We start from the raw sequence: 26,980 nt of genomic DNA on the forward strand, positions 1-26,980 counted from the left end.
AAATCTTAAAACTGAGTGAGTACATTTTTGTAGTATTTTTAAGTAAATCAAATTGAGTATTTTTGTCGTCACGATGTTTTGCATTTTGGTTGACAATAGCCTTGTAACTACACTTACCTTTTTGTTGTTGTTGTTGTATTTTAAAATATATTGTATATTGTATATTGTCAATATTATAATTATTAACTTTATGTAGAGTTATTATAAATTTTCTTTAAATGTAAAATAATTTATGATTTTCTGTTGTCGTTTGTAAAAACTCTTTTCTTTTGTTTTGTTTTGTTTTGTTTAAAGGCAGTATTTGTGGATGTTTGTTTTAAATTTTGATTCTATAGATGCATTTAAAGATGAGTAGAGATTATTATAATTAAAAACTTTTAAATTTAGTTACTTTGTAACACTTTTTTTACACTTTACGCTAGCTGCGATATGAATAGTTTAATTGTATATAACGTTTTTCTATGAATTTTGGTTACTTTATTATTTTTGAAATTTATTACAATTTCAAACATTTTTCTTGGTGTTAAACTTTTTATTTTTTATTTTATTTTTTTTTCATTTTTTTCATTTAAATTGCGTTCTGCATTACACTCGCGTTTAAGGCACGCGAATTTCAGGTTTTTATCATTTTATAGTTAAGGTTGTGCATGGATTTAAGGATTTAATTTTGCAACGTATTCGCTTAATGAATGGTGTCTTATTGGCCTTAATATCAACAAATCCCACACGTTGTCTTTGGGGACGCATTTATATCTATTTGAATAATCATGCATCGAATTAAGTCATGTGTTCTGAAATTGGAACAAGAAGAAATAAAAGAGAAGCAAATTAATAAATTAGAAATATGTATTTAAGTTGAAAATAACAAATATTAGCAATAATATTTCCTAATAAAACAAACACTTGATTTGAAAATCGTTTTTAAAAATTTCTTTTTCAAAATGAAAAAAAAAAAACAAAAAGGCAATGAGAAAGGTATCAATAGTATTTTTTTTTTTAATTGCATATACATACTGTGTATTAGAAGTTAATTTTGAATTCAAATGATTTTTAAATGTTTTTTTTTTTATATTCAAACATTTTCTTAGTACTTAATAGACATTTTGGTTTTATTATTGTGGAACAATTTTGTCTATATAATTTTAAATTATTTTAAAGAAAATGTCTACAGCTCTATGAAAAGAAAAGAATATTATTTGATTAATTTCAAAACTAATTGAATGTCTACATAATTTCAAATACTTACATACATACATATGTCCATTAAAAATACAATAAACAAAAACTTTAACTTCCGAATTGGTAGTGATTTGAAAATTTCATAAATCTTAAAAGATTTAATTGATTGGTAAAATATTTATTCTTTAAAACATTTAGAAAAATACTTCTTTAATTAAGAACAATTTTAAAACATCTTTGATTATATTTTAAAATTTGATTATTGAGTTATCCTGTTTTGTGGATGCGTATGATTATTATTTAATTTCTAAAGTTAATAATTTTCATACGGCCCGTTTAGAAACATTGCAAACATGAAGGGTGGGTTAAACCCTTAAATGCTCAACCATATACATACATTTTTATTTATTATTTCTTTATTTATTATATTACAAATTTATTACAAGATATTTTAATTTTATAAAACGAAAAATATTTTAATAAAATAAAAAATAAAAAAACTATCTACTGATTTATGTCCATAATTTCATCAAATATCTATCTAATATTTTGTAATTTTTACCCGTAATTTGGGTATTTTATACCGCATTTTGAAAAGTACTAATTTTACATACAAAATATTATTTTTGTTCTTTTTACATTTAGTATGCATACACAATTACAAGATCTTTTAGTGAATAGTTTGATTAAATTATTATACTATTATATGGATCGATGGTTGGAAATGCAAATATTTTTATTGTAATATTACAAATATTTGTTAATTGTTCACTTTAAACTAGGGAGGCAAAATAATGCTTAAACATCTTGTATGTATATAGTATATTTCATTTCAAATATGTATCATACATATTTTCCTTGAATTCTCCAACTCCAAGTTCACACAATTTCCTAGTTGTGATCTGTTTTCTTTTTCAAATACTTAATGCTAAAAATTTCCGGAATTCTCGAGTAGATGAGTGAGTGTATTGTAAATAAAAATTTAAGTACCTGCATTCTTTCAATTACTGTGCGTAAATAAATTTTAAACATTTTGTACATGTTTGAAAAATATTCATACGAACATACTAACTACTACATACAATGTATACATTTAGAGACATGAATAAATAAATAAATAAATAAAATTATTGAAAATGACAATGAAATCAAAGTGTAAAAATAAAAAAACAAAAGTATAAACTATATATAGACAACTTAAATATAAACTGAGAGACAACAAATCTATAATTAAAATAATTCCACTTTAAAATTTAGCTTAATCGCCATTTAGCCTATCTATAAAACTAAATAAAAATGGAAACAAAAGACACTTTTTTATTAAACAATTTCTATAGTTACTATGGTAATTTTGTATGACACTTCAAAACACTGAAATCCTTTCAAAATGACATTATAAATAAGTAATATACAGTGGTGGTCAAAACATATGCAACCAGCAACAGAATTTTACAAAAGTGGTTTAAACTACTTTAAGATGTAAACAAAAATATTCATTTGCTTATAATATTTTTTAATTTATGCTTTAAAAATAAGAATATGAAATTTAATTCAGAATTTTTTGCATTGAAAAGAAAAAAAATTTAAAAAACTACGTATGGGTTGATATTTCATTGGCCAAAACATATGCAACTAATTGCTTTTAAAACATTTCTGTCTATAAAACTTAATATTTCGTGGCAAATCCTATATTTTCAATGACGGCCTTACATCGGCAAGGCTGTGAAGCTATCAAATTGGCAATAAAATTTGCAGGAATAGCGTTCCAAGCATCTACCAATCCTTGAAACATAATATTATTAATAATATTGAATTAGTGCAATTTTCGGTGTCGATTCTTTGATTAACGATTTCCCAAATGTTCTCAATGGGATTTAGATCTGGTAATTGTGGTGGCCATTCCATTACCGAAACTGTTTCTTGTGCTAACCACGATTTAACAACATGTGAAGAGTGCTTGGGGTCGTTATCGTGCTGAATAACTCATCGAAGAGGATTATTATCCTCAGAATTTGGAAGCATTACTCTTTCCAAGATGTCTCTATAGATAAATCCATCCATTATTTCATTAATTTAGAGCGATGGGCCAACTCCAGCAGCAGAAAAACAACCCCCATACCATTACGTTGCATCCTGCAAGCTTCACCGACGATTTCCGTACGCGCAAAAACCGCTTATATTAAAAGAAAAGTTTGAAGTTTGCTATGAGGTATTTAAATTGGCCAGAAAACAAATGGACGACTGTCCTATTTAGCGACGAATCCGAATTTAATATCATCGGAAGTGATTTCATGTGTTACGTAAGACGACCACTTAACACGCGGCTTCAAGCACATACTGCAAAAAGACACTGAAACATGGAGGATGCAACGTAATGGTATGGGGGCAGTTTTTCTGCTGCTGGAGTTGGCCAATCGCTCTAAATTAATGAAATAATGGATGGATTTATCTATAGAGACATATTGGAAAGAGTAATGCTTCCAAATTCTGAGGATAATAAGCCTCTTGGATGAGTTATTCAGCACTATAACGACCCCAAGCACTCTTCACATGTTGTTAAATCGTTGTTAGCACAAGAAAGAGTTTCGGTAATGGAATGGCCACCACAATTACCAGATCTAAATCCCATTGAGAACTTTTGGGAAATCGTTAATCAAAGAATCGACACCGAAAATTGCACTAATTCAGATATTATGTTTCAAGGATTGGTAGATGCTTGGAACGCTATTCCTGCAAATTTTATTGCCAATTTAATAGCTTCACAGCCTTGCCGATGTAAGGCCGTCATTGGAAATATAGGATTTGCCACGAAATATTAAGTTTTATAGACAGAAATGTTTTAAAAGCAATTAGTTGCATATGTTTTGGCCAATGAAATATCAACCCATACGTAGTTTTTTAAATTTTTTTTCTTTTTAATGCAAAAAATTCTGAATTAAATTTCATATTCTTATTTTTAAAGCATTAATTAAAAAATATTATAAGCAAATGAATATTTTTTTTTACATCTTAAAGTAGTTTAAACCACTTTTGTAAAATTCTGTTGCTGGTTGCATATGTTTTGACCACCACTGTATTTCAATTACCGTTAAGAAAGTGACTAATATAATGCCATTATATAATAGTTTTAGGTAAAAAATTCTTTATTTGCCATTTGGAGATTTGATTTGATTATTCGAATAATCAATTATTCCTGTTAAATCAATCCCAGTATGCAATTCATATATATTATTCTTTTGTCAATTTGTGAAAAAATAAAATTTTATTTCTTATACTATCAATAACATATTCATAAAAATATAGTTTAACACGAAAAATGCATTGAAGAAGTCTTAAAAGAAAAGCGCAGCCAATTATTGATGTTGTTTTTGACAATTCGAATCTTCAAAATCAGCAAACATCAGAAATATGTTCATATATTTAATCGAAATCGAATCATTTTAGAACATTTTTAATACCGAAAAAGGTATAGTATAACGATAAAAATTATAATCAGAATAATAAACGATTTTCGACTCTTTATCGCTCTGCACTCTACTTAGGAAAACACGCACATTCTCGACATTATATCGAAGTCGATATCGATAAAATTTTACGAAAAAATGATTCATTTTCGATATAACTTCGAATCATTTTGCATACTGGGATATAATCAGGGCAAGTTTTAATACATACATATGTACAAAAAAAATAAGCAATCCAAAAAGCTAAAAAAAAACTGGAAAATATGCAGAAAAAAATTCATAGGATAAAAATAAATTAAATTAAGAAAATTAAAAAAAAAATCATAAAAAATATGACAAACAAAAATTGACAGACAAACCGACGGACATAGCTAGTAGAAGGTTTTTAAGTTTAATAAGGACCCACATTAGATATGTATAAGTTATGGGGTCTACAACTAATATTCGATGTGTCGTGGTTCATAAAAGACTTTGCGTCTAATAATATTTTCTTTATATATGATATAGGCAAAAGCTTACTTTTCAAGCATGAAGCTTGAAATAATCAACTAATTTGAATTTTGATTTTTCAAATTTTAATAGTTGTTTTATTAAAAAACATTAAAAAAAAATAATAATTACACAAAATTCCAATTATTTACATATGTTAATTATTGTAATTTCTGATTAATCCATTATTCAACAATTTTGAATAACCGAAATTATTAAATTAATCATGGAAATGAATAATGTTAATATTTGTGTAGCGAATATTAGTTTGATTAAAAAATAAAATTCTGAAAAAACCTAAAACATGATCTATTTTCAGAATATATATGTATGTAAGTGATTTAAAATATATTATTTCAAAAAAATTTCCCAAATATTTTTTTTAAATATTTTACAATCTCATTTCAAGTAGCACTGTGTAAACTGAGAGAGCAAAGTAGCAAAAAATCACACAACTAATAAAATATTTTTCTTTTTTTTCTTTCAGTATTCTGAAGGTCAAGCACTAAACGCATGAGTAATAATTATCTGTAAAATTTATAGCTAGTAAAATTGGTTTTTGACAACTACCACCATGACGTACAGCTATAGAGTTTGAAAATTAATAACCGCTTACAAAAAAGAAGAAGAAAATTAAATCAAACCGGTTTCATTTCATACAAATTCCATTTGAAAAATTCTATTAGTAATTCAATTGTTTTTCTTTTCAACACTAAACTCAACAACAACAACAACATCAACAACTACAAACAAAATCAACAACGTTGTTTTATTTCCTTAAACAAATTGCATTTATTTTCAAAATCAACAACAATCGAATAAAGAAGCTTAATCGAAACATACACATTAACACTCACTCAGCAATACAACAAAAAGCTTCACTCTCCCCTGAAGTATATTTTTCATATAGAGGAAGAAAACAGCAAAAAAAACAAAAGCTTTTTCTTTATTTTGCCAAGATAAACAAAATAAATAAAAAAAAAACTGTTACTAAATGAATGTTACAAAAAAAAAAAAAAATATATAAATAAAACAAATTAATAATGAACAGAAAATCTTTTAAACAAAAAAAAACATCAGCATTTAGTATGTTGGTATGTTGGTATGTATGTAAGTGCAGTAATAATAATAATAATAATATGTATGTATGTATGTATAAATATTAATAATATAAAGAAAATGACGTTACAATATACTCTATATTGTTTTTGTTAATTATTTAGTATGGTCATTGTTGTTGTTGTTGTTGTTGTTGCTATGTGTTACGTGTGTATGTGCAAGCGATTGTGTGTGTATGATGCGTAAAGCAAAGAAGGTTTGTCTCATTTAATTGTCTAGGCTGTATTAGAGTGGCCAGATTTTAATTAGTTGTGGGAATTAAATATAAAGAATATGTTTAATGTGGGAATTATATGATTTTTAATTAATTTTAATGGATACTTTACAAAATTTAAACAATATTACGTTATAATAGTAATATTTTAAATATTTATGTATATCCTTATTATTATTATTTCCCGGTAAATAATATTATTTTATTGTAATTATTTCAACATTATTTTAGTTTTCAATTTATTATTAATATTAAAATATTTTCTCCTCATTATAGAAAAATCTTAAATCATTTTGATAAAATTTTCTTTTACATTTCATGGTCTTAAAAAAGAGTTAACATGGCAATACTGTTCTGTGTGTTTTAATAATTCTATTACTCAATATTTTTTGCATTGTTCGTATTCGTACGCTATTTAATGAACATTTAAACAAAACACTAGCTGCCAAAAATTGTCTAAGGTCGGATAACTTATTTAATTTTAAACATAGCCTAAAAAAGCTTAATCAAATATAAAATTTATTTAATTTGTATGAAAAAATATACTTAAACATTGCTTAAGCATTAACTATGTTTAAAATTTTAATAAGTTATCCGGCCCAAGTCATACGAAAGTATATAATTTAGGAAACTTAGAAATTGTAATGAATATTTTGGATTACACCTTCCCTATTCATTATAATTGTTTTTATTTACACTAAACTTATTTTTATGCAAAGAAAAAAAAACGTTGTTGAGATTTTATGGTTGCTGTCAAATTATATTATGATCGTAAGTGACCATAATATTACATAACTTAATATGATCATATTTAATTATAATTTAATCCCTTGTTAAAATTATTTTAATGGTAATCATATGTATCATATGTAATCATATTATGGTTCTACGATAATAATATGGTTGTAGCACAACCATAATATGATTGAACCAACCATATTATGATTCTAGTTGAAAATTTATTTTTTTATGTAAAATCATGATAGTTTATATCACAACTATAATATGATTGAACCTAAAGATATTCTAATTTCAGCTAAAATATTTTCAAAGTGAATAAATAGATTATGTAAAATTTTAATCCAGTATATTCTACATTTCTTTATGGTTAAATGTATTATTTATTAAGCTGGAGGTACAGCTTTATAAAAGTATTAATTCATTTTATATGGGCATTTCCACTGAAAGTTGCACCTGTACCTTAGTATAAAAGACGCCGAAAAATGCTCAATATCGGTTAATTTTTCATTTGATATTGTTCAAATGTTCCATTGTCGAGTTGCGGTACCTAAATCATCGTTTACACCGCTGAAATTTTTAATTTAAATCTAAATTTAGTTACTGCATACACATCACAGACAAATTGACCTTGGGTCTTTCGATTTATATCATATTCTGTAAACAAATACATACTCTTTAGAGTCATTTGGACAATTAAATTTTTATTTATTTTAATTTATGAATTTATGAATTTTGAAAAATTAGAAATATTGAGATTTTGTGTATTTCTTATGAAGTTGGTGCATTTGATTATGTCCTATTTGAAAAAAAAAAAATTATTTTAAGTGTAGAACATCTCAAAATTGCATTTGCATCATGAATTTATTTTTGGAAAAAAAATTATTTTTTGAATTATGTAGTCTAAAGTGTACGTAATTATTTTTTAAATGCATCGTAAATCAATGAAATCTGACACCGGCTTTATAAAATATGAGTATTTAAAATTGTAGCTCATGTAAATTTTCTGAATTTGTTTTAAATTTAAAAGAATAAAATTGCAACTGACCAAAGGGTTCCAAAGATCATATGTTTAACGAACATGGTAACAATCGCAAGACCCAAAATCAAAAACTTGTGTTATTTGGTAAAATTCATGATATTGGAAACAAGTAATCGGTATAATCTATCATTTTCACTTAAAATGTATGTACTTCTTTTCATTTCAAAGGAGTACGAATGTCGCGTTCGGAACCTAATGCCCACATCCAATATTTCGCTACTCCATTATATAAAATTTTCTAGAAAAATTTGTCGGATTTTATATAACTTTCACGGAAACTGCGAAATTTGTGTTAGAAAACTTATACGTAATACATATTTTCTAGATTAAAAAAAATATATATAGAAAATAAATATAAGATCCGTCGAGAACTCTCTGAGTTAGATGGGGTGAAAGTTTGACATTTTGGTCAAGCAGGTGTTTTTTCTCATCCATGTAACTTATTACCTATTGTTCTTAGCAAAATGTGTCCCAAATAGTTTAGATATACATATATTTCTTCAATCTTTCGAAAAACAAATATTTAAAAAAAAAATAAAAAATTTTTTTATATTTTTTTTCCGAAATCAAAAACTGTTTTTTTTTTTTTTTTTTTTTTAAATGGGCCCTTTTTTTCTTAAAATAAAGCTTAGATATTTTCCTTGTGGACCTATTTGGTCGCTTAGTGGGATGCGAGAAAAATCACATGTTTGGCCAAATTTTGACCCCCTCTAACTCCGAGAGTTCTTGACCGATCATGTTGGTGCAAATTTCATCCCGATCGGAAGATCGATTTTAAAAGTTGATTCACTTGACGTGAAACCCCCCATATCTATTATGTAGTGATTAATGAAAATATACATAAAATCTGTTTTAATACATGTGGCTTATCATGTTATTGCAGTAAGAAATTAAAAAAAAAAACAAGTTAAAGTCTGTGATTAGAATAGAAAGTTATGTTACGTTTGAGACCAAGGGTTTTTAATAAAACATTTGAAAATGTATAATATGTCTGCTTTTACACACAGCAAGTTTACTTGAAGCAAGTCTATTCGATTCCCTTTTAAACTTGCTCTCTGTTTACGCACGCCATTGTGAAAATGAGAAAACAAACGAGAATTGAATAGACTTGCCAGTACAAGCAAGTGTGTAACCCTCTTCTTTTATAAACTCAGACTTGCGGCAAGAAAACTTGTCCTGTGTAAAAGCAGACTATAATATGACAACAATTAGAATAGAAAGTTTGTGTATATTTCGAAAACTTTTAAATACATATTAAAAATTATGCAATAACAATTCAGTGTCATTTTATTGCAAATACTTTTATACGAAAATGTATTTGATTAAAACTGATTTTCGGGGCGCTTTCGCCCAAAACGTTATTGAAAGACTAGAATTTTGTAAGATCAGTTGAATTTACATTATTGTATATTTTAATTTGTCGTCCACTGTTTATTTTTTATTTTTTTACTTTAAAAACAAGAAGCAACTCTATTTTACGAAATAAATAACAAAATCATACAAAACATAACGATGTCTAGTCGTAAAAACAACAATACGAAGAGAAGACTACAAATTGATCATCGTTATTAACTAATATTATTGTTATTGTTATTGTTTTATTTTTATTTTTTTTTTTTTATTGTATAAGTAGTTTTTGCTAAAATAGTTACTATCTGTAAGTCCGTAAGTTTTTCTGTCTGTCTAACCAAATGAGTATTTAAAATTTGCACATACACAAACAAAATTGTGTATGTGCAATGCGTGTGTATGTTTGTATTTATGATGACCTTCTCACACTGTCATGGCTGCAAAAGCTTTTACAAAAACAACAGTTTTTTTTATTCATACTCACATACACATACATACTTACATATACGTGGTTTGCATTTATAGGAAAGTTTTATTTTGAAAGGTAATAGAGTATGTAGAGGCGGCCAATAGTGAAGAGAAGTCGCAAAAATTTAAATATCTACTAAATATGTATGGATCTACATATCGCACATTTGTGACTAGATGGTCGTAACTAAAAATTTTTCAAATTTTTAATATATCTACACGTTTATGTACATCAGATTTAAACCTTATTTAAAGAATGCTTAATAGAATGAATCAAACATATGAATTTCACTCAAAACTATGTTTTTTGAGTTATGGCAATCTTCACGCAAATGAGCGATATGTATGCTTATACGTTTATATGTAAATTTATTAGTTTCTATACTTATGTACATTAGAGTGCTCCAAGATTGTATGGACGAAAAAAACTTTCTAGGTACAGGCCGTCCCCCCCTCTAGAATTGTTCTATGTATTGTAGAAACACGTTGTGTAAAATATTAGGATGATAGGATAACGTTAACTGGTGGCGCAACGACGCTGAAGTTTTGAGGTGCATTTACAAGGGGAGAATATGCAATTTTTTGCAGTTTTTGTAAAAATTTTGCCATTAAATAATGACTTTTACAATTTAATTTAAAAGAATCGAAATGTGTACGTAATTGTCATTATAATAAGATATAAAAGACAAAAATTGGTGAAAAAATGTTAAAGTTATTAAAAAATCGCCAGGCCATTAACGTGTCTCAGGCCACTAGAACAAGAAATTTATGAACAAAATTAACATATTTTGAGAAATATTAAAATAAAAGCTTATTTTTACTTAAAATATATCCATATTTACTTGTATATGAGTTTTCGTCCTCGTAGGATACCGTTAACCTATTCGCAGGTATGACCAAAAAAATTAATTTTTTTTAACGGCAGTTTCAAAACTCCAATTTCAAATTTTTAAAAATTTTGTTAAACAAATTTCAGAATTTTTTGATCATCACATGGGGATTTATTGACAACATAATAGGGAATAAAAATGTGAAAAAAGTATGTCAATACCTCCTATAGTTTTTCCGTACCTGCGATATAAATTTTGCGATTTTCGAGAAAAACTAATTTGTTGGCCATATTTTGGGGAATGACCAGAATTTCCTTACTGTAATGAGTTTTAAGTAAAAGCTATTCAGAATAATATAGTGCAGGTAATTTTAAATATAGTCTGAAAGTTTTACTAAAATCGGAAAACTTTAACCCTTAAATCGTGAAGGTCAAAGGTCAATTTTTTCAATATTTGGAATTTCTCATGGAAAGATAGCGAAATATTATATATTTTTGGGCCGATTTTGATGAAACTTAAGAAAAATATAAAATGAAGTCTAGTATTCACAATAACAGTACAAAAATGGAAATTAACCCTTAATAGCACTTGGGGTCCAAATGACCCTCAACTTTTAAAATCACGAAAAACACATTAATTTTGACCCCAAGTACTCTTAAGGGTCAATTTCCATTTTTGTACTGTTATTGTGAATACTAGACTTCATTTTATATTTTTCGTAAGTTTCATCAAAATCGGCCCAAAAATATATAATATTTCGCTATCTTTCCATGAGAAATTCCAAATATTGAAAAAATTTACCTTTGACCTTCACGATTTAAGGGTTAAAGTTTTCCGATTTTAGTAAAACTTTCAGACTATATTTAAAATTACCTGGACTATATTATTCTGAATAGCTTTTACTTAAAACTCATTACAGTAAGGAAATTCTGGTCATTCCCCAAAATATGGCCAACAAATTAGTTTTTCTCGAAAATCGCAAAATTTATATCGCAGGTACGGAAAAACTATAGGAGGTATTGACATACTTTTTTCACATTTTTATTCCCTATTATGTTGTCAATAAATCCCCATGTGATGATCAAAAAATTCTGAAATTTGTTTAACAAAATTTTTAAAAATTTGAAATTGGAGTTTTGAAACTGCCGTTAAAAAAAATTAATTTTTTTGGTCATACCTGCGAATAGGTTAACGGTATCCTACGAGGACGAAAACTCATATACAAGTAAATATGGATATATTTTAAGTAAAAATAAGCTTTTATTTTAATATTTCTCAAAATATGTTAATTTTGTTCATAAATTTCTTGTTCTAGTGGCCTGAGACACGTTAATGGCCTGGCGATTTTTTAATAACTTTAACATTTTTTCACCAATTTTTGTCTTTTATATCTTATTATAATGACAATTACGTACACATTTCGATTCTTTTAAATTAAATTGTAAAAGTCATTATTTAATGGCAAAATTTTTACAAAAACTGAAAAAATTGCATATTCTCCCCTTTTAAATGCACCTCAAAACTTCAGCGTCGTTGCGCCACCAGTTAACGTTATCCTATCATCCTAATATTTTACACAACGTGTTTCTACAATACATAGAACAATTCTAGAGGGGGGGACGGTCAAAATTCGCAATTTTATTTTTTTGGAGCACTCTAATGTACATATTTACATAAATTTATAAAAAAAAATGCGCACCTACAGACAAATTTAAAGTCTACTATAGAGTGAGAGCACCAGTGCAAAATTTGTATATTTTTATACCCTTCACCTTCGTGAGAAGGGTATATATAAGTTTGTCATTCCGTTTGTAATTTCTACATTTTTCATTTCCGACCCTATAAAGTATATATATTCTGGATCCTTATAGATAGCGGAGTCGATTAAGCCATGTCCGTCTGTCTGTCTGTCTGTCTGTCTGTCCGTCTGTTGAAATCAATTTTCTGATGACCCCAGATATCTTCGGGATCCAAATCTTCAATAATTCTGTCAGACATGCTATCGAGAAGTTTGCTATTTAAAATCAGCAAAATCGGTCCACAAATGGCTGAGATATGAGGAAAAAACCAAGACAACCTCGATTTTTGACCTATTTTTGACCTATATCTGGATTACTAAGACATTAATATAGACAATATGGATATCTAATGATAGATATTTCAAAGACATTTGCCACGACGTCTATAAGACCATAGTAAGTTGGACCTACAATGGTTCAAAATCGGAAAAAAAAAATTTTAACCCGAATTTTTTTTTCAAAAAAAAAAAAATTTTAACCCGAATTTTTTTTTCAAAAAAAAAAAATTTTAAAATTTAAAATTTAAAAAAAAAAAAATATTTTAAAAAATTTAAAATAACAATCGAAAAATTTTTTTTCCCAAAAAATGAACAAAACAACTGGAAAAAAATTCAATTTTGTTTACCTAAAAATATTTAAAATTTTGAAGTATAATTTGGTGAAGGGTATATAAGATTCGGCACAACCGAATATAGCACTCTTACTTGTTTTATTTCAAATATTGTTTCTAATGAATATTTGATATAAAAACAAAAAAAAAAAAAAAACAATTGTTTTTCATTTCATTGAATAAAATAAATTAAAAAAAATATTTACGTTCACTCAAGTTCGCACTTGGGATACACGACAACATTTTAGTAGCATGTAGTATGTATGGATGCATGCATGTGCGTGTTTGTTTGATTATTTGATTGCATTTATACATATGTATGTATGTATCAAAATATATACTATATAAGTATATATTTTTTTTTGCATTATTGTGGGTTTGTTTCTGTTGTTATTGTTGGTTTTTCATTAAAACAAAATTAAATTTCAAGTTCCTTATTTTATACGACGGTGATTGATAAACAAACGCACATTTTGTTACAATGTGTGTGTGTGTGTGTGTGTGTGTGTGTGTAAGTGCGTCTTTTTATAGAAACATTTATTTATAAATATAAAATTAATTAACATTTTTTTATTTGAGGTTAATTAATTTTGATTTTGTTTGAATTTCTTTCAATTTAAAGTTAAGACTATTAAAACAATACAAAACTATTTGAACAATATTTATAAGTTGTTAATTTTTATATTATCAGTAAACTGAACCTGAACTCTTTTTAACCCAAATGGGAACTCATATATCTTTGGTTTTAAAATTCTTATACATACTGTAATAAAATATGAGCATTTTCATGGTCACGAACGCAACATTAGTACGCTTTTGAAGTGAAAAAGTTAAGAAATCTCAGAACTTTTTTTTTCCTTTCCTTTTGTCAATTAGTTGTTTGCAATATATTAGAAATAAACTTGGTAGCCCGAGCGATAGAAAAATGCTAAAATCCGCGAATTGGATTAAAATTGTTTAAAGATTTTTTTTAAATTAAAATGTAACTATTATTTAAAAGTTGTCTTGTTGAAATGTTTGCATTTGTTTTAGTTTTATAGACTTAATTATGATTTGTCACGCGACATATTAAATTTCATAAATTACAAAAAACTTTGTATTTATTATATTATTTTATATATAAGATAGTTCAGATATTTTTTTAATTAAAGTCCTTTACATTTAAAATAAAAGAGAGAGAGAAAGACAAACCTTCTTGATTATTGATATTGATTTATGCCACACTTTGAAAAATAAAATGTCTAGTGAGTTTATTAGATTCTGTAACTTGTTTTTTTAGTTAAATCCACTAAATTTTGATTTGAATTTAAATTTTCAGCCACTTTATTATAACAAGCTCGAATGAAACGATAATTTAGGTGCCGGAACGCGACATTGGAACATGAACAAAATCAAATTAAAAATGGACCATGTAATAATTTCGTTTTGATAGAAGAATTTGGTTTGTAGTACGTTTATGTAAACAATAATTCTAAAGAGAAAATGTTATTAAAAGTAGCTAAGAGAAAAAATATTTATTTTAAATTTTCAGTAAAATTTTCTCATGATAACAACAAAGCTTACCTAAAAATACGTTATACTATTGTCCTCAATTTTAAAATGTTGTAAATGTTGCTACATGATTTAATTCCGTATCCACATAAAATGTTTGTAAGGTGAAACAAACAGTAATTTACAAATTCGTTCTAATTCAAAACAGGGGTACGTGTTACTCTTAGAAATCCTTCCCACCTCAATCTTATTATTTTATTTTTTAAGTATAAATTTCTTTAAAATATGTACATATAAACTTCTATGAAAAATATAAATAATAAAATAATATACATATAAATAATTGAAACTTTTCTTTTATTTTTGCAAATGTGACGGATACTTCCCTTATTTAAAATTATCTTTTGGAGTATGTCCGCAGTTATTATTAATTATAAAAACAACTAAACGAAGGAATAAAATGTATCGTATTTCAAAATAATTGAAAGCATTTCAATAAAAACTGGTTTTTTATATTTTTTAATGTTCTATTCGACTATGCTATGCCAATTTGCATATTTGGAAAAATTGTCAATAATTATATCCCTAGTGTGTACTAGGGTATTCAAATAATTAATCGAGGTTTACATTTATTCGGTTAATAATCGGTTAATTTAAAATTATTCGATTAACCGAATAATTTCTATTTTCATTTTAAATTGAAAATACAACAACGAATTTTGTGTACAAAAACATAAAAAACTGATAATAAGGTATTTGAGATCATTTCTTTAAACATATCGCCTATTTGCTGCAACAACGTCATAACTCAAAATCCGTGTTTTATGATCTGAGTAATACAAAATATGCGCTGTTCTATAATCATTCATATAGTTTCATTAGTTTTCAAAAAAATCAATTATTTTTGTATGAGAGTGTTTTTTTTTTTGTAAACGTCAAAATTAAAATTCATGTTTTCTCGTATATTTGATAAATAAAAATTTGGGTTAAATACAGATTAGAAAGATATTAACATCTATCTAAATAGTAAAATGTCATAAAATATTCAAAGACGTTTTTCTCGAAACAACTTTTTTTATATTATGACGTTGTTGCAGCAAATGAGCGATGTGTTAGTTTTTTAGGGTTTTAGTGAGATCTTCTGAAATAATGTTTAAAGAGCAAAAAAAGAAATTTCGGTTAATCGGTTAATCGACACAAATTAATCGGTTTATTTGTTATTTGAAAATAGGCAATTTCAAATTATTCGAACAGTTAACCGTCCAAAATTAATCGGTTAACCGATTAACGGTTAATCGATTGAATATCCTAGTGTGTACCCATTTGTACTCAAATTTGAAAAAAAATGTCTCCTTAACCCGACTTTACCTCTGACATCTACAAACACAAAACTTGCTCAGGGGCTCTAAGAATGTCGAATATATGTATGTATGTATGTATACTTTATGGGGTCGAATGAAAATTATAGAAATTACAAACGGAATAACAAACTTCTATACAGACAACCCACTAATGATTGCAACTTTTTAATAAACTATTTTCGTATTTAAAAAGTTATTGATTGAAAAGGTTCAAAAGATTAAATTAAAGTGATGCGCAAACCTGTATTTTCAAAATGTTTAAATTAATTAATAAAATATTGAAATATGAACATTAATTGTTTCAGATTTTTAATTTGAAATCGGGAAATAATCGAAAATTTAATGTATAAATCAGAGCTTTTTTCACTAAGGTCTTAATTCAGAATTTAAACTTTCAGCAATTCATTCCATAAAACAATTCCCAACATAATAATTTTTTTAGTTTCATTCAAATGCTTTTATTTGAATACCTAGAATTGATTCAAATTCATAATAAAAATTATTCAATCTTTGAATGGTTAAATTTATGTTAATTGAAATCTTATACAAATGGAATTAAAATATTTTGAATTGAAGAAAAATTTAATAATCCAAAAAAAAATAAGATATTTTGTAATGTATTTGAGTTAAAGACAATTTTAATGATTCAGTAAGGAATTAAATCTATAAAGAATTAATTCTCAAAGGAACGAGTTCAATACATTTGAAGTGCTAAAGAATTATGCCTATGAATTAATTCATAATACATACATTCTTTAATGGAATGGTCAAGAGAAAAAATGTTGGCTCTTTCAAACCTAAAATGTGTATAAAAATTTTAGAAATAATGCTTGAAATAAAGTTCTCATTTTAGTGGTTATTAATTGTTGTCAAATAAATTTCAAAAATGTCATTTTCAACTAAGTTTAATTCAGCATAATCGTTACTTATGTTAATAAAAAACTGTAAACAATATGTCTAAACTAAGAAAAGAATATTATTTATCACATTTTATTTATACAGTTTTTTTTTTTTGTATTAAAGAATTAAACTGTAAATTTTGTAGATTTTGTTTTTAATATAGAACCGAACAGCGAAAAAAATGAAATACGCAACCTTCAAAAAAAAAAAAAAAAAATCTAACTAACAAACAAAAGCCAGTATGTAGTATCTAACCATGTTTGTATCCATGTGTATTTATGTATATTTGTATAGTTTACCTAATAATATACATACATATGTAGATACATACATATGTATGTATGTATGTAAGTGAATGTGAGAATGTAGTAAATATTTACGATGAATTGTAGTCATTTACAGTTGTGGTATTATTAATATTGCAGCAGTTGTTGTTGCTAGTATTTAGCTACAATTATTATTATTATTGCTGGTATTGTTTTGTTCAAAATAGAGAAACAACTACTATACCAGCCACAACTTGCATATATGTATATACATTCATGAATACCTACTACTACTACTACTACTACCACTACTAAATAAATCAACTCATATGATGCGTATCAGGAAGTTAAAATTTCAAGGATTGACTCATTGAAAGGCGAATGAATGCGATCGAGACAAAAACAGAAACAGAAGAAAACATAGACGAACGGAGGGACGGACGGACGGACGGACGGACAAACAGACAGACACACAACAACGACAAAAATCACAATAACAAATACCAAAACTACTAAACGCGCATGCACGAATTAAACACAACAAAAAATGCCGTCAAGATCAACAAAAACAAAAACATTTTAATAGACAACAAATAGACAAAGTATGTGTAAAAGAGTAATACATAGTTGTTGTAGTTGTAGTTGTAGAGAAAATAAAATCGAAAACAAAAACTTAAACTTAAACTAAAACTAAAACAAACAACAAATGAAATAGAAAAGAAAATATAAAAACAAAATATGTACAAAAGCTTTTTCTCTGCTTTTGAAATTCTAATTTATACTTGAGGCAACAAACAAAACTCAAGAAGAAAACCAAAACAACAATAAAAAAACACTTGCATTCTAATGAAACTACATACATACATATTTATTAAACTTTTGTTTTATTTGCATTTTATTGTGGTGTTTTAGAGCAGCAACATAATAATATCACTCATTCACTGCGCCTTCTCCATATCTATTTTGCTCCCTTGTTATTCTACGAATTAGGAAAATGAAGAGTTTGGGAGTATTTAATTATAGACGTACTATTTAGTTTAGTACACACATATGTATGTATGTATGTATAAAGGATCTGTGATGAGTTTTGAAATTTGTTATTTATTATTATTTATCATTTGTTTCAAAAATGTTGCAAAAATTTATCGTATATACTCGAATTGTAGAGACTTTTAGGAAAGTGTATGATAATAAACATGACAAATTAGTAATGTAAAGTTGTTTACTATTTTATAAATTTAAATCAAAAGTGATCATAATGTCGCCTTGATACATTTAATTTTTATTGCTGAATTGCTAAAAATTACAAAAGGATAGAAAACACTATGTACTTAATAGGAGGGATTTCATGTCAAGTGAACAAACTTTTAAAATCGATGTCTTCCGATCGGGATGATATTTGCACCAAGGTTAGACCTATTCTTTTAAGAAAAAAAGGCCCTTTTTGAAAAAAATAGTCAAAAAAAGTTTTTGATTTCGGAAAAAAACATTTAAAATTTTTTATTTTTTTAAAAATATTTTTTTTCGAAAGATTGAAAGATTGCCGGATTCGTCGGCATTGTTGATTTGGTAAAGAGCCAACCCATGCTCATGAACGTAATCCTTAAGATGGGGTTTCGAAAACAATTTCTCGCCTGTAATTTTTAAACCTGAATTGGTTTGATAAATTTTGATCGTAAAATCGTTGCTGATATTGGAAAATTGTTTCCCTTTGTTTTACAAATCACTTATAAAGCATTTTTTGCATTCTTGGGTACTCACTCGCCTTTATCTAAATTGCAACGCACAGAGGGATGGCTTCATTTCATTTTTTGCAAATATTGTAAGGAGTGGTCGTAGAGCAATGAAATTTGGCACCGAGAATTATATGGACTAAATTAAAAAAAATTAAATTTTATCAAAATCGTCCACGCCCACTGCCCATACAATCCAAATCTATTTTTTCGCATAAAATTATTTATATCCAAGCAAAAGTCTAGAAATTTGGTACTAAGTTTTATTTAGTATTAGTCAGATACAAATATTTTAGCATCGAAATCGTGCCATTGAAATCGTGAAATTTTGGAAATCGAAGTTTCATTCCAACTAAGTAGTGTATAAAAAGTATACAAGCATATTATGAATTCAATTTAATTATTAATTTATTTAAAAAAACTCAGAAGTTAGTTCATTCTGTTAAAATGAAAAACTAAAATTTAGCCATTGCACTATGGTCCCAAATCAATTTTTTTGGCAAAAGTTCAAAAAAAAAAAATTTTAAAATTGTTAAAAATTTATTTATTTTCCTAAATACAACACTCCAAGCAATCAAGAAAATATATTAAAAAAAAAAACAGTTGACAACAGTGCTGGTCTGCTAGGCTTTCAAAGTTGAAACTTTAAACACGTGTTTTTAAATAAGTGTTAAAACAGTGTTACAATTGTATAACGAGCAAACCTTAAAAAATAAAGTTATAAAGTATTTCAATAATGGCAAATGTAGCCCAAGGTAAGTAGTTTCATGGCATATATTTGAATTTTATTTTTGTTGAGTCCTTGTCGTAATTCTTGATATTGTGATTGTGTAGTTTTGTAGTCTCGCTATTACCTATAAGTTCCATGGACCAAAAGTTGCGTTTGGGCACGAACTAGCATGGAAGTTTAAATGTGGAAGTGTTCACTAAAGTGTGTATTTTGAGTGTATATTCACATCTCGCCAGCATTTTGCAGCAAACTCCCACAATTGTCATTTTATTTTAGCACAATTTTTGATTACCCGTACCGAAATGCTGTCGGATTATACAACAAACGGGTGCAAATATGATGTACTAATAGAGTGGGTTCTTTAAAAAAATCAATAAAAATCTGAATATTAACAAAAAAAAATCAAATAAAACTAAAGATATATACTTTTCTTTTACATATAAAAAACAGTTCAGTTTGGATACCTTCCCATTTAGTGGGCGTAGGGTGTGGGCGTGGTTCAATTGACTATTTTTTGTTCAAATTTATTTATATGCCATGGACATTAAATGTGCTGAAATTACAAGCTCTGACATGATTATTTTAATTTATGTCATAAAAACTGGATTTGTGCATTGTTTCAATTATAAGCCGTCTTTTTTGGAAACAGTGTTAAAAAATAAATAGTGAAATGCTTTTCAATATTCATTAAATCCACGCTTGTGTTGCTCTCCGCCGCTAGTGCGTGCAGTGCATTTTCTGTTTTTTTTTCGTTTTAATTTTTAAAAAAATGCTGTTATTAATTATTTTCAGTTTTTTTTTTCTTCTTTTTGTTCATAAAATGAAAATAAATAAAAAAAAAACCAAACGGTTGTTAAATTAACTACCTTTTAGGTGCCAGTGTCAGTCATCGGCAGTTGGCACTGGGGCGAAATATCTATCACCAAAACCGAAATAAATTTGTTAATGGATGGAAACATACAAGTTTTTCTTTGCCAATTACATAAAATTTTTCAAATGATAATGAAATTATTTAATCGCTTAAATCACTTAACTTGCAAACGAAAACTAAATGTTGGTCTTTATGCAATTTTCGTTACTGGCTGCCAACAAAAACAGTAGTTGCGCTAACACGTTACAAACGTCAATGTTGTTGAAATTGTCATTTTAGGGTTAAAAACAGAATGTAGACTAAAAATTAAGTAGTTGGTGGACTTTGAGGGGGCCCTCTATTTTATACAAAAATGCAAAATAGGTTGCAATTACCAATGACGGTGGCACAAGTCCAATGGATGTTTTGAAATTTGAAATTACATTATTAAACTATTTATAAAAATTGGAGAACATATGTATGTATGTATATAATCACAAGTAGATAAATACTTTGCTTTAATAATTTCATATAACATATGTACGTACTCAGTTGTGTACATAGACAATTGTATATCAAATGGAAAGCCTTTCTAACGAGATTGAATTTTCTTATAAATGTGTTAAATTCTTTTGTCAACCGTTTCTTTCTAATATATGTACTAATGTGAAGGGTATATAAAATTCGACACAGCCGAATATAGCACACTTACTTGTTTGTTTTTTAGAAATTAAGGAAGTTTAATATAATTTGACTTTGAATTAAAAAAATAAATTCAATTTATTTATTAATCTTTATAATAAAAATAAAGTGCGAAATTTCAAAAGATTAATTTTAAATGTTTAATCTTTTTAATTGATATTTTAGAAATGCTAATTGTTGAATTATTTAATCTTTGATAGTTAAATAAGCTTAGATACTTATGTATATTTAAAAAATTAAAGCTCAAAACCTCAGTATTTAATATCAGTTTAGAATGTAGACTGAGCTACAGGTAGAGTTGTCACTTATTCGAGTTTTATTTTAATCGAATTAAAGTTCATTCATAATTTTTTTATTATTCTCGTTATCGTTATCATTTTTAAACCTTCATCGATTATTCGAACGATTAACAAGTAAAAAACATTATTCGAATAAATTTAAATTTTTTTTGGTTTATAATGAATACAACTACAAAATTAATGAAGAGTCTCGATAAATATTGAAAGTTTTTAGGTTCCAAATTATTTTAAAATTCGTATAAGGCATTCAGTAATTTTTTAACGCGTTTCATTAAAATAGATTATAAAATACATCTGTATTGTTTATTATTATTATTTGGAAAAATATTATTTGCAGATACTTTAACCTTTCTACTTTAACCTTTACTATATTCTTTGTACGTAAATGACCTTCCCGATGAGCTACCTGGCGGTGTAAATGTAGCAGGCACGAATGTCAAAATTTTACTATATGCAGATGATATAGTCTTACTTTCAGATTGATTCGCCTTTGGAATTACAACAAATGATATGTTTACTGTTCAATTTGGAGCCTAAAAGTAAATTTAGATAAGTCTAAAATTCTTATATTTCGATCAGCCACACGAATATCGTCTAACTTGAAATGGCATTATGGAGCACAAGATATAGAAATCGTTAACAACTACAAATATCTTGGTATTATAATTGCATACAATTTATCATTCAAGAAACATCTGACTAGCAAGCTTTCTGCCTCGAAGTTAGCAATAAACTCGACATGGTCAAAATATATATTAAATCCACAAATTTCGAAAAATAATAAAATAAAAATCTTTCAAGCTGCCTCCAGATCTATAATGTTTTACGCTGCACAAATATGGGGATATGAAAAATATGATGAAGTCGAAAAACTATTTCGGTTTTTTATTAAAAAAAAATGCTTTACTTGCGCTCCAATACTCCCAATTACATGTTGCACTTAGAAACTAACCACGATTCTCTATATCTAACCACTCTGAAACTGCATTTTAATTACATTAATAATGTATTGAGTCTAAATCACAATCGCTTACCTCGAATCTTAGGTAAAAGTATCATATCACAAAATGTATACTGGGCAAAAGAGTGGTCCGATCTCTGTATTTATCTAGGATTCTCTCCTCCAAACTCTGGCCAACCTTTGTGTCCCTATTGGAAACCTATTTTAAACCTACTTAGAACTAAAGAACGCGAAAATTACATTTTAAATGCAACAAACTCCCAGCATCATGATCTCTACTCACAACTTAACAAATTTATCTACAAGTATCTCAAGTATTATAATTAAAGCAAGGTGCGGACTACTAAACTTAAACGCTAGAAGCTTTAGTAACAACACTACTACTTTATGTACTATATGTTATCTTCGTGAACCTGAGAACACTTTCCACTTTATTCAGGCTTCGCTTCCTAGGTAAACAACAATTTAATATAAGCGAGGTGCTAAATATGCTGAATGGGGTCAATTACAACAATCTATATATATAAATACTGTAATTGTAAATGAATTTGATTTCTAAATTTGAATTTTTAAAAAATTGTATTTATACTTTTTCCAACAATGAATTAAAATTATAACTATGCCAATCAGGCTTACAACAAAAATGTTCAGCCTAATATAGATATGTATTATAAAATAATTGAATTATAAAAAACAAAATATTTATGTACACATTATATTTACATTTATCTATTAATAAATAATAACAATAATAATAATAATAATAATACTTTAACCATTCCTAGGTATTAGTACTCACAATGTATTCGATCTTAAGTTATGTCTCATAATGTTCTAATATTGGTTTAACAAATTAATGAAGACATTTCTAGCAAAAAAGTTCAATGTCCAACATGGAATATAATTATAAGCTACCTAGTGAATGAAGTCGGAATTTCTGGAAAGTGATACTTTTTTTACCTCACTCTGCAGCAAATTATATTTCCTTATCTTTTGTATTGATTTGATTTCAAATTTGGCTGTCTCTTTTTCTTTTACTCCACAGTCGAACAATTTCTATTCCAGATTGTAGATTATTTAAACTCTGGAGTTAACATAAGAATGTTATCATTAACATGCCTAATGTTAATTATTAAATGAAAAATCTGTGGTCATACGGAAGAGTAGCTTAAGTCGACATAAGTTCGAATTGATAATGAAAAAGATTTCAAGTGGAAAATAAGACAAATCTTCTATATTTACCAATACTTTTTTTTTAAAACTTGTACCTTTGATATCTAATAAATTTAATACCAATATGTTAAATTCAGGTTTTTTTGTAATAAACAATAAAAATTACACATAATTGGGAAGGAATACTTCCAAATCTTTTTGTTTCGACTTACGGTGTTCTTTCATACGGTTACAGAAATTTTGTCAATAAATTGAAAATTATGTATGAGGGTACAAATAGTTTTTTTTGTTACAAAAAAAGTGTTTATGTTTTTGTGGAGCGTTTAGTGTGGACTTACTGGGGAGGTGAACGATACTATGGACAGATTTCATTTATAAGTTCTTTCATACATATGGAAACATATGTTTCCTCGGATTCAGCAAATTCAGTTTACAGAGATAAAAGAGCGAAGGTTTTGCAAACAGGATATAATATAACAAGGAGTATGTATTTAAGACGTTCTGGACTGTTCATTTTTGTTTGAAATTATGAATTTTATGTTTTAATTGTTTACATATTTAAAATTTCATTAATTTCACAAATATGTAGTTCTGTATTTTGAACAGTGAAAACAGTCGTAAACGTAGCTTTAATTCATAATAATGATTACAATTTGGTTAATTCAATCGAAATTTAATTAAAATATAGAATATTTACTTGATTCCATCTGTTTTCTTTTTTTTTAATCTCTAAGACCTTTATCCTTCACGGTTTAAGGGTTGACCAATTTTGTAAAACATTTTGTATAGGTATTTGCTTTTATTTAGAGCTTGTACATCGATATTTTTTTCGCCAGTAAAATCTTGGAGTACTTTAACGGCGAAGATAATAACTAAAGCAATTAAACATGCGTACAAATAATTTAGCGATTCAAATAAAGTCATCACATCACACGCTTAATTTAATTGGAAGTTCTTCCAAAAATACTCCAAAAGGTATTAGAAATTCTGGAGCTATACGATTTTTTTTATTTTTGATCGTGCATACAAATCGACCCAGCCTAATGTACAATGAAGTTTTAAATTCCAAAATTTTCGTATCATTATAAACGAAATTAAAATTTATTAACAAAATATAGTTTAAAAAGTCATTGATTGCTTGCATTCATTATACCTATTTAACAATATGTATGTATATGTATGTATGTACCTACATATGCATTCAATATCTTTAAATAAACACACAAACGAAACGCGTTTTATTTTAAATCATTATCCATTTATTGTTAATTCCATGAACATCAAACAGTTTGAAAGTCACTGCTGCTAACTTCTCACAATTTTACTTTTTTTTACCAAAAATTTCATTGAAAATTATTAATAAAAAATTAAACATTTTTATTAATAATAAATTCACTGCTAATGCAAAAAAAAAGCACGGTCAATGACCTTTTTGCTTTTCAACCATTAAATAATTTTGTTTGGGGAATTAATTTCACAAAAAAAAACTCTCTTTCTCTTAAACACATTTTTGTAGTTGCTTTCATTGTTTACGAAAAGAGTAAAAGTAAAATTATAAAATAAAAAAAAAATAAATCAAATTTATTATTGATTGACCCATCATCATCATCGTCATCATGATTATTTTAATTAAAAATACGCATTGAATTGAAAAAGTTATTTTCCGTATTTTCAAAAATAATAAAAGAAAAAAAAAGAATTGTATTCACAAAATTATGCTAAAGTTGAATACCACATTAATAAGAATTTTTCATTTCTTTTTTTTAGTTGTTTTTTTGTTGCTGTTAATATTTACAAACAAATGTTTGTTTGTATTTAAAAAAGAATAAAAATTCCCGAAAAAAAACAAACTGCAAAAATAAAAAAAAATAAACAACAGCAGCAGCAACAACAATTTAAGCTATAAAACAAAAGTGAAGCAAGCACATGTATAGTGTATAGTTGTTGTTACACTAAAAATGCAGTTTGTTTGATTGTCCGTCTCATCACACAGTGGGTTGCATTGATAACAATAAATGTTAAAAAATAAACTTTTTACTGATCGTAACATCTGTTAAGACAGCAAAACTCTCAATATACATTTTAATAATGGTGAAGTTAAGCTTTCAGAATTTTATTTTTTTTGCAGAGATGTCAAATTGAAAAACAATGTGAGACAATATGTCGGTATCGCAATAAAATCGTTCATAATGTATAAATCCCATACAACTTACGAAAATCTTAAACGGGTCTTATCGATAAGCTACCGTTACCGAAATACTCCAAATTTCAGTTACCACTAAAATACCGTCACCGATATAGTCCGAATTAGAGTTATCGTTACCTTTTAACCGTTTTGAATCGGAAGGCAACCTTACTATTACTTACTGTGTTTTGTTCAGTTCAGTTCAGTTTATGAACCTCACTATAATGGAAAATTACAAGTGAGAATCTTGTATACCCAACATTCATATGTGACAATAAAATATTTGTCTGATATAGCGGATATTATGGGTCAATTATTCATATAGGTTATGCCCAATTTCATCATAATATGAATTCTTATAAGACAATTATGAATGTTCAAGTCATTTTCTGAGGTGGGCCTTGTATGAGGACTATCGACAAATGTTGCCCGAATTTCGACATAATTTACAGTTTATTTTCAGAGTATGTACTTAGAACTAATTTCTGCAATATTTTTTCAGGATTCCGGACTAGGTGAAATCATGGACTGGTATCACTTCTGCCAGTTAGCTCCTATCATTGGGGCCACATCGTGTTTTCAACAGACAGACAGACGGAAGGACGTACGGACGGACATTGCAAGATTGTCTTAGAATCTATTTACTATTGTGGGTCTGCCATAAATATTTTGATGTATTACAAACGGAATGACAAAATCAATATACCCCTCATCTTTTTTGATGGTGGTATGACTTAAAAATGCCGCTGAAGCAAGTGAAGTGGTGATTTTGACATGGAAGAAAAAGATAGCCCAGGCCAGCCATGAAAATTGTTGTAAAACTCAACAAGAGCTTGCAAAATCATTGGGAGCAACTCAAGCAGCAATTTCAAAAAGTTAGCGTGCAGCCGGATTCATCCAAAAGCCGTAAGATCTTCAAAGACGATTATGTATGTCCGAAATGATGCTTGAACACCATAATAGAAAATCATTTTTGAACAGAATTAGATATCGACACCAAAGCCAAATATCCATGGCGCTAAGGTAT

At 27.1% G+C, this 26,980-nt stretch overlaps 1 long non-coding RNA gene across 1 annotated transcript in view; it reads right to left on the reverse strand.

Moving 5' to 3' along the window:
- Positions 1–529: 529 nt before the first annotated feature.
- Positions 530–26,980, reverse strand: part of LOC135953097 (uncharacterized) — a 77,119-nt gene continuing 50,668 nt past the window's right edge. Inside the window, exon 2 of the long non-coding RNA XR_010576192.1 lies at positions 530–791. This is a non-coding gene — a long non-coding RNA (uncharacterized LOC135953097). The remainder of the gene's footprint in view (positions 792–26,980) is intronic.

Source organism: Calliphora vicina, chromosome 3 (assembly GCF_958450345.1).
Source record: "Calliphora vicina chromosome 3, idCalVici1.1, whole genome shotgun sequence".
Taxonomy (NCBI): Eukaryota; Metazoa; Arthropoda; class Insecta; order Diptera; family Calliphoridae; genus Calliphora; species Calliphora vicina.